Raw genomic sequence first — 9550 nt, 5'->3', positions numbered from 1 at the left:
CAAGGTTAGCCACAATTTGTTGTGATCCACACAGTTAAAAGCCTTTGCATAATCAATGAAACACAAATAGTCCTTTCTCTGGACTCTTTGCTTTCTGTCAAGACTTATCTAATATTGGTGACAATGTCTCTAGTGCCACGACCTCTTCTAAACCCAGCTTGTATTTCTGGTAGCTCTCTGTCAATGTACTGTTCAATTGTTTTCTGGATAATCTTCATCAGGATGTTGCTTGTACGTGATATGAGTGATACTGTTTGACAATTTCCACACTCTGTCAGGTCATCTTTTTATGGAATGGGGATAAACATGGATCTCTTCCAGTCAGTTGGCCAGGTAGTTCTCTTTCAGATTTCTTGTCGTAACGTGGTCAGCAGGTCCAGGGCAGCATCTGTTTGTTGAAATATGTCAATTGGTATTCCATAAATTCCTGGGGTTTTACTTTTTGGTTTTTTCCAAATCCTTCAGAACAGCCTGAACTTCCTTTCTTCATCACCATTGCCTCTTGTTCATATGTTGTTTCTTGAAATTTTTCTGTGTCAGTCAATTCTTTTTGGTACAGTGACTCTGTGTACCCCTTCCATCTTCTTTTAATTCTTCCTGAATAGTTCCATTTTCTACCCATATCATCATTAAGCATTGCAACTCATGGCTTGAATTTGTTTTTTAGGTCCTTTAGCTTAAGAAACGCTGAGCGAGTTTGGCCCTTTTTATTTTCCAACTCCAGCTCCTTGCACATTTCTGCACCTCTAAGCTTACCAGGTTGATCCTCCCAACTCGATCCTTATAGTGTTCATTGTGTGCTCATTATTCTGTTTCTATTCCTTTTCCCATCTCCCTCTTGCAAAACCCCTGAGTTATCCTTCTATTTTCATAATACTTGTCCTTTTGTGACTGAATTATTAGACTCAACATAATGCCCCCTAGACTCTTCCATATCATGTTGTATGCTATAAATACTTCCTTGTTCTTTAGTGCTGCACAATATTCCACTATGTGAATATTCCTGTTTCTCTATCCATTTGTTTGTTGATGAGTATTTGGTTTTCTACAATGAACATATGTGTAAATATCTTCATGTCTTAGCTCTGATTTCCTTAGGTATATTCATGGTAGGGAGCTCTGGTAGCTTAGTGACAAGAAGCTGTCACACAGCTCAAAGGCACACAGTTTTAATCCACCAACTCCTCAACAGAAGGATGGGCAATCTCCTTCTGTGCGATTAGCTGCTTCTGAAAACCCAACAAAGCTCGCCTATTTAATGGTACACAACAAAACAACATTCATAGTAGTAGAATAGCTGGTCCATAGGATTTCTATGTTCACCTTTTTGAGGAAATGCCAAACAGCCTTCCAGAGTGTTTGCACCATTTTACAGTCCCACCAGCAGTGCATAATAATAGCAATCTCTCCAGCATTTATTGTTACTTTGCTACAGCTGCTAGAATGACATGGTATCTTATTGTGTTTTGATTTGTGTCTCTCTGACTGCCAGTGATTTTGAACATTTCCTCATGTTTTTGTTAGTTATTCCAATGTCTTCCTTTGTGAAGTTAGTTTTTCCAATGTCTTTCCTTTTCATGTCTTTTTCCCAATTTTGTAATTGGGTTATCAGCCTTTGTTTCAAAAGAGACCCTGCAGTACCCTGTAACATTCAGATCTTTGTCTGAAACACCATTGTCAAACTTTTTTCCCAGTTTGTGAGCTTTCTTGTCACCCTTTTGAAGTAAATTTTTGATGCACATATTATTGTTGTTTTTAACTGTTAAATCAACAACAACCCATAGCAACCCTATGAACAACAGATCTGAAACTTGTACTATCCTGTCATCCTCACCATTTCTGATATACTTGAGACTATTGCTGCTGTCACTGTGTAAATCCAACTGAAGATCTTCCTGTCTTTTATGGAAGCTCCATCTTTCTGCCTTTGTTTTTGGTGAAATATTCTTCTAGGCCATGTAACCCTGGTAGGTCCACTTACTGTACAGAGGTAACTCGTGGTTGCTGTGAAGCTGAATACTGTTACCCATGGTGAAGCTCCCTGATGAAAACAAGCTTGAAAGCAGGAGTGGCATCAACTTCCACAATAGCTTGACTCTGGAAACCCTATGAACCTGGACAAAGGATGAAAGTTATACTGAAGGTGTCCAGAACTTTCACTCATAGGGTCACTATGAGTCACCTGCGACTCGACAGCACTTAACAACAACCATCTTTCTTTCCAAGGAATAGCTTCTTCTAACAACATCTCTGAAGTATCTGAGACAGAGTTTTGTAATCTTTGCCTCCGAGTAGCAGTTTGGCTACACCTTCTCCAAGACAGTGCATGGGATATTCACCACTATTTCCAACACCACAGCTTAAAGGTATCTATTCTTCTGTCATCTTTATTAATTATCAGGCTCTCTGATGCCTAGTAAGTGATTGAAAAGATCATAGCCTGAGTTAGGCACACTTTAGTCCTCAAACTGACTTTTTGCTCCTCAGTAATTAGAAGAAGTCCCTGACTACAGACATTCCTAATGCAATGTGTCTCCTGATCTCCTGACTCCTGACTGAAAGTGATTCAAAGTGAGGGGATCTTGAAGCACTTAATTGCAGAAGATCAAGGAATGCAGCCTTCTTTATGGATTGCTTCTCAAAGTCAAGAAAACAAAGATTCTTACTGCTGGACCATAGGCCACATCATGATGGCTAGAGAGAAGATTGAAACTGTCAACTGCTTCATCTTTCTTGGTACACCCTTGGTACCAGCAGTCACAAAATAAGGAGATGCATTACACTGGGAAAAACCTACATTTAGGGACCTCTCCAAATTATTGAGAAGTACTGATATCAGTTTGAGAAATAAGGTGTATCTGATTCAGGCCATACTCTTTCCGATTACTAGCTGTACATCCAAGACCTGAACAATGAATAAGGATGACAGAAAAAGAATTGATGTTTTGAGCTGTGGTGTTGGAGAATAGCACTGAACATCCCATAGACAACCAAAAGAACAAATACGTGTTGAAGAGAGTGCAAAGTGCTCTATGGAGGCAAAAAAGATGAGGCTTTGCCCTATATACTTTGGGCATGTTGCTAGGAGGTGCTATTCCATGGAGAAGTACATGATGCTGGGAAGGGTGGAGGTTCAGAGAAAGAGAGGAAGACCCTCAACCAGGTGGGTTGACAAGGTGACTGCTACAATGGGCTCTATGTGTAAGTGTAAGGCTGGCACAGGATAGAACAGGGTTCAGATCTTTTGTTCATCAGGTGGCTATGAAACACACTTGATTTGATAGCACCTGACAACAACAGTGGCGCTAATCAAGCACTCCTTGGTCTCTAAACTGACATCATTACTCGTTAGCACTTTCAAGAGGTCCCTAACAGGAGCTATTCCCAGAGCAATTCATTTTTTTATATCTTGACTGCTGGTGTCAAGGTTGTGGAACCAAGCAAACTGAAAATGTTAACAACCTCACTCTCTTTTCCATCTATCCCAATGCTTGATGTTGAACTTCAATTTATATTGAAGATTACAGTCCTTGACTTCTATAGCAAACACTTCAGGTCTTCCTCAGTTAAGAAGGTCCCATTCCTGAATTTTAACTCATCCTGGTTATGCACTTTTGATTGTTTGCAAGCCTATATATACACCTTAGGGTAGAACTTCTAAATGTGTTCCCATTTTGTCTTTTATTATCTTTATGGTATCTAATCTAGTTCTTGTGTATGGTGTGAGGTATGGATTTTGTTTCAGTTTTCCACAAGCAGATGTACAATTTTGTCATTACTGGTTTAAAAGTCTGTCATGCCCCATTTAATAGGTTTTGTTTCTTTGTTAAATATCAGTTGACATCAGGTAGATGGGTTGATTTCTGAGTTCTCAATTCTACTCCACTGGTCAGTATGTCTGTTATTGTACCAAGACAAGGTGTTCTGATTCCTACAGCTGTGCAGTAGGTCTTGAAATCAGAGAGTGGGATGACCCCCTACTTCATTATTGTTTTTCAGAAGAGCTTTGCTTATTCTGAGTTTCCTTCCTTTCCAAATTAAACTATAAATTGCCTTTCCTAGCTCCTTAAAGAATTAATTTGGTTTCTGCAATGGGATTGCATTGAACCTGTAGATTGCTTTCTGTAGGATTGTAATTTTCACAATGTTCATATTTATGAACAGGGAATATTTTTCCATTAGTTAGGTCTCTTATTGTTTATTGTAGTAGTGTTTTGTGGTTTTCTTTATAAAGACCTTTTGAGTCTCTAGTTAGTTTTATTCCTAAATATTTCATTTTGTGGTTCACTATGCTTTCTTTATTGCTGTAGAGAAATCCAACTCATTTAATATCCTGTGACTATACTAAATTGGTCTACTAAGTTTAATAGGGTTTTTGTTGAGTCTTTGGAGTTTTCTGTGTACACTATCATATCATCTGTATATAGTGCCACTTTTACCACTTCTTTGCAAATTTGGAGGACTCTTCTTTCCTTCTCTTGCCTTACTGATCTAGCTAGAATTTGCAATACAATATTGAGTAGAAGTAGTGAACTTTGTCCTTCTTTACCAGAGAAATGCCTTTAGTCTTTCTCCATTAAGAATGATATTGGCTCTTGATTTTGTATATATACTTGTCACTATGTTGAAGAATAACGCAGTTGGCTCAAGATAAAGTGGGGTTCAGAGCTGTTGTACATAGGGTTGCTATGACAGAGTCAACTCAATGGCATATAACAACAACAATATTGAGGAAATTTCTTTCTATTTCTATTTTGTTGGATGCTTTAATCAGGAGTAGTGATGGATTTTGTTGAAAGCCTTTTTTGTATCAACTACTAGGATCATATGGTTCTGGTTTTTTGCTTCGTTAATGTGATGAGTTATATTATTTTTTCCCTTGTATTGATCCATCCTTACATTTCTTAATTATTTTTTATATGCTGTTGGATTCTGTAAGCCAAAATTTTGTTAGGGATTTTTGCATCTATGTTCATGAGAAATATTGGTCTATAGTTTTCTTTTCTGGTGATGTCTTTGCCTAGTTTTGGTATCAGGGATATGCTTACTTCATACAATGACCCTGGGACTTATCTTCATTTTTCTATTTTTTAAAATAATTTAGGTAGAATTGATGATAGTTTTTCTCTGAATGTTTGGTATCACGTGAACCTGGTCTGGTCCAGGACTTATTTTAGGAAGTTTTTTCATTACTTACTTAGCTTCTTCTTTTGTCATGGGTTTTTTCCAGTCTTCTATTTCTGTCATTGTCAATTTGAGTAGAGTGTGGGATTCTTTCCATTTCTACTTGGTTTTCCTATTTATCAGAATATATTGCTGTTGTTGTTACTGTTGTGTCCCGTCAAGTCACTTGCAACTCATAGCGACCCAAAGTACAAGAGCCCTAAACTCTGTTCTATCCTGTGCTGACCTGCCACTGACAGGAAATTGCAAGAAATTGAAAATGGATTCAGAAGAGGCCATGGAACAACAAGTGTCATTATTGATGTCACATTTATTTTGATTGAAAGCAGAGAATATCAGAAAATGTTTACTTCTGTTTTATTGATAACAGAAAGGAATTTGATTGTGTAGATCATAATAAATTATGGCTAATCTTGAGAAAAATTGGAAGGAATTCCAGAACCCTTAATTGTGCTCATATGAAACCTATACATAGAACAAGAAGCAGTTAGTTGTCCAAAGAGAGCAAGGGATTACTTCATTGTTTAAGAACAGAAACGGTATGTGTCAGGGTAGTAGCCTTTCTCCATCCATATTCAATCTGTATGCTGAGCAAATCATTTGAGAAGCTGAACTTTATGAATAAGAATGTGGTGTTAGGATTAGAAGAAGACTCATTAACAACCTGTATTATAAAAATGGCAAAAACTTGTTTGCTGAAAGTGAAGAAGACTAAGCACTTATTGCAAAGGATCAAAGACTACCTCTTCATATGGATGATGAGTTATGAATTATGGATTACATCTTCATATGGATTATGTCTCAACATCAAGGAAATAAAAATTCTCACCACTAGACCAATAAAGGCACTTGACTGTGTTGAACACAACAAGTAGTGGTTAGCATTGAGAAGAATGGGAAGTCCAGAACACTTGATTGTGCTTGTGCAAAACCTATACTTAGAGCAAAAAGTAGTCCTCAGAACAGAGCAGGGAAACACTGCATGGTTTAAAATCAGGAAGCAAGGGTGTCAGGGATACATCCTGTCTCCATACCTTTTTAATCTATATGCAGGACAGATCATTCTGGAGGCTCAGCTTTATGAGGAGAAATGTGACATTAGGATTGGAGGAAGACTCATCAACAACCTGTATTATGTAGATGATACAACCTGCTTGCTGAAAGTGAGGAGGACCTGAAGTGCTTCCTGCAGCAGGCCAAGAACTATAGTCTCCAATATGAATTGAAGTTCAACGTAAAAAAGACAAAGATTCTCACCACTGGGCCAATTGGCAGCACCATAATGGATGGAGAGGAGACTGAGGTTAACTGTTACGGTTTGCTTGGATCCAAAATCAACACTTTTGGCACCAGCGGTCAGGAAATCAAAAGACAAATTGCATTAGGCAAATCTGCTGTTAGGGACCTTTCCAGAATACTGAGAAGCAACGATGTCAGTCTAGAGACTAAGGTGTGTCTGATCCGGTTCATGGTCTTTAAAAGTACTTGTTATGTACTGTCCCTCTACTCTTCCAAGCATGATGTCCTTCTCCAAGGACCTGTCCGCCCTGGCCACATGCCCAAAGTATTTGAGACAGAACTTCAAAATCCTAGACTCCAAGGAAAAACTTGGTTTCATCCTCTGCAAGAGAGACATATTTGTATTCTTGGCAGTTCATGATATGTTCAAGAATCTTCTCCATAACCAAAACTCAAAGGTATCAATTTTTTTTTTCTGTTATCCTTAGTCATTGTCCAGCTATCTGATGCATAACAAGCAATTATGAAGACCATGGATAAGATCAGGTGCACCATAGTCTCTAGACTGACATTGTTGCTTCTCAGTACTCTAGAGAGGTCCCTGACAGCAGATTTTCCCAGCACAATTCGTCTTTTGATTGCCTGACTATTGGTGCAGAGTATTGTTTGTGGAGTCGAGCAAGCTGTAACTGTTAACAGCCTCCTTCTCTTCTCCATCTATTGTGGTGCTGCCAATTGGTCCAGTGGTGAGAATCTTTGTCTTCTTGAATGTTGAGCTTCAATCCATATTAAATGAAGAAGGCAACCACTAAATATATCTAAAAAAATCGCTATATTTCTAATACACTGGATGTAGTGAATTGAGTACTGGTACCTGCTATGCATCAGAGAGTTGGACACAGGTGACTTGACAGAACATAACAATAACAGTTGTGGGCTCAGGGAGCTCTTGTGGCCAAGAGGTAAAGAGCTACACTGCAATCCCAACGATTGCTGTTGCTGTTGTTGTTGTTGTTGTTGTGTACTGTTAAGTCAGAACCTACCCATAGCTGACTTTCTGGCAGGTTTTCAGAGGCAGTTACGTGCACAGGAGGAGATTTTCTAACCTCCCAAGGAGCAGCTGATTGAGTAGAACCACTGTTCTGCTGGAAAAGGATGGACAATCCCTCCCATGCAATTTATTGTCTCTGAAAATCCACTGGAGGATCAGGTATGGTTCTGTTCCAACTCAACAGCACACAACAACAATAGCAACAACACAGTCTTGGGTTTTGTTGGTTTGGAGTTTCATAGTTCGTTTTGATATGAACCTTTTCAATCCCATGAATCTATTTGGCAATATTTTTTTCCTGAATAGAGAAAGGCAGCATACATCTAATTGCAAATGAAAAATTTCAAGACAAGCCACTGTTATCAAATAACAATATTCTCTCACAAAAAATAATTCATCATCTCACATAATTTACATTTTTGCCCTTTGTTCCCTTATGGATATATTTTGTATTAAACTGTATGTTTAAAATTAGTTCCATTCTTTCCTTTGGGGTAGACTGGAAAACATATGAGAGGATTTCAAAGACAAGGACAGATGGTTTATATCTTCCACAGAGTCTCAGTTTACCCATATTCAGGAAGTTAAAACATGTGTAGAAAGACCAGAAAAAAGAGAATGCATTCCTAAGATTTGTCCAAACAAGAACTGTTGCTTTGTTGGGGAAAATAATATTTTTATTATATTTTATTTTTAACAATAATCTGAAAATATCAGGACTTGGGAGATGATAGATTCTTCGCTGTTGTCCTTGTGGTGCCATCAAGGTAATAATAACTGACAGTGACCTTGTGACTAACATATCTGAACCTTGCCTTCTTCTGCAGCATCCTCGTGATTTCTGTCATACTCAAGCCCGTTGTGAGAGTCACTATGTCAGCCCACCTCGTTGAGAGTCTTTCTTTCTTTCTCTCATCTTTCATCTTTCGCAGCAAATGGACCATAATTCAGTCAAATGTCCTTGCATAATCAATAAAACATAAACAATAAATATTTTTCTGATACTCTCTGCTCACAGCCAGGATTCACCTGACATCGACAATGCCACGACCCTTTCTAAATCCAGCCTGAATTTCTGCACATTCCCTGTCAATGTACTTTCCAAGCCATTTTTAAATAATCTTCAGTAAAATTTTATCTCTGATAGGTTTTCAGAAGCAGTTATTCACACAGGAGGAGATTGCCCATCCTTCTCCCACGGAGCAGCTGGTGGCCTTAAACCATGTGCCTTCAGCATGGCAGTACAGCTTCTTGCCACTAGGCCAGCAGAGCACCTTATAAATTATATCTATATATGATTCATTCTTTAGATTATCCTAAATGTGAGATAAAGTAAGATCCACTTACCTCCTGTACTAACCTTTTTCTTCGTTAAAATGTGATATTCTTCATCGTATGAACAATGCAGAGGTGCTGTAGCAAAATGTCTAAGGAAGAGTGGACAAAGTCCACCAGGCAACTCATTCTATCTAACCTGCCGGCATGCAATCCAATAATGAAGTACTATATCCTGTGTGTGAGAACCACAAACAGCCTCGGGAATCAGACAGGCCAAATGTTTTGGTCTCACTTTGATTTTCTTCTTCTTGGACTATTAAAAACCACAAACCTAGTGTTCAGCAAGCACAAAATTCAATGCTACAAAGAAAGCTATAAATTCCTCCTTTTGGCAGGTTCCACACAGAACTTGTTTTATACAAAACTACAGGCACTCCTATGTATGTTTGTGACAAGATTTTCTTCAAGTAAAGAATATATAAATAGGATACAATTATGAAGAAAATTTGGAAGCAGAGAGGCAATCAAGGCAAAAAGGTGGAGTCCTTGGTGTATGTTGTTGTTGTTGTTGTTGTGTGCCATTGAGTCATCTGCGACTCATAGCAACCCTATGTACAACAGACCTAAACCCTGCTCTGTCCTGTGCCAATGTCACTGTCTCCACCACACCTACATCCCTTACCCCACTCACTGAATCAATACACCTCATAGAGGGTCTTCCTCTCCCGTGTTGTCCCTCCACCCTCCCGGGCATGACGTTCTTCTTCAAGGACAGGGATGTAATCTTTAGAAGGTACC

Source organism: Elephantulus edwardii, unplaced genomic scaffold (genome assembly GCF_000299155.1).
Source record: "Elephantulus edwardii isolate Elephantulus edwardi_28Jun2011 unplaced genomic scaffold, EleEdw1.0 scaffold00107, whole genome shotgun sequence".
Lineage (NCBI taxonomy): Eukaryota > Metazoa > Chordata > Mammalia > Macroscelidea > Macroscelididae > Elephantulus > Elephantulus edwardii.
Note: the sequence above shows the minus strand (reverse complement) of the source record.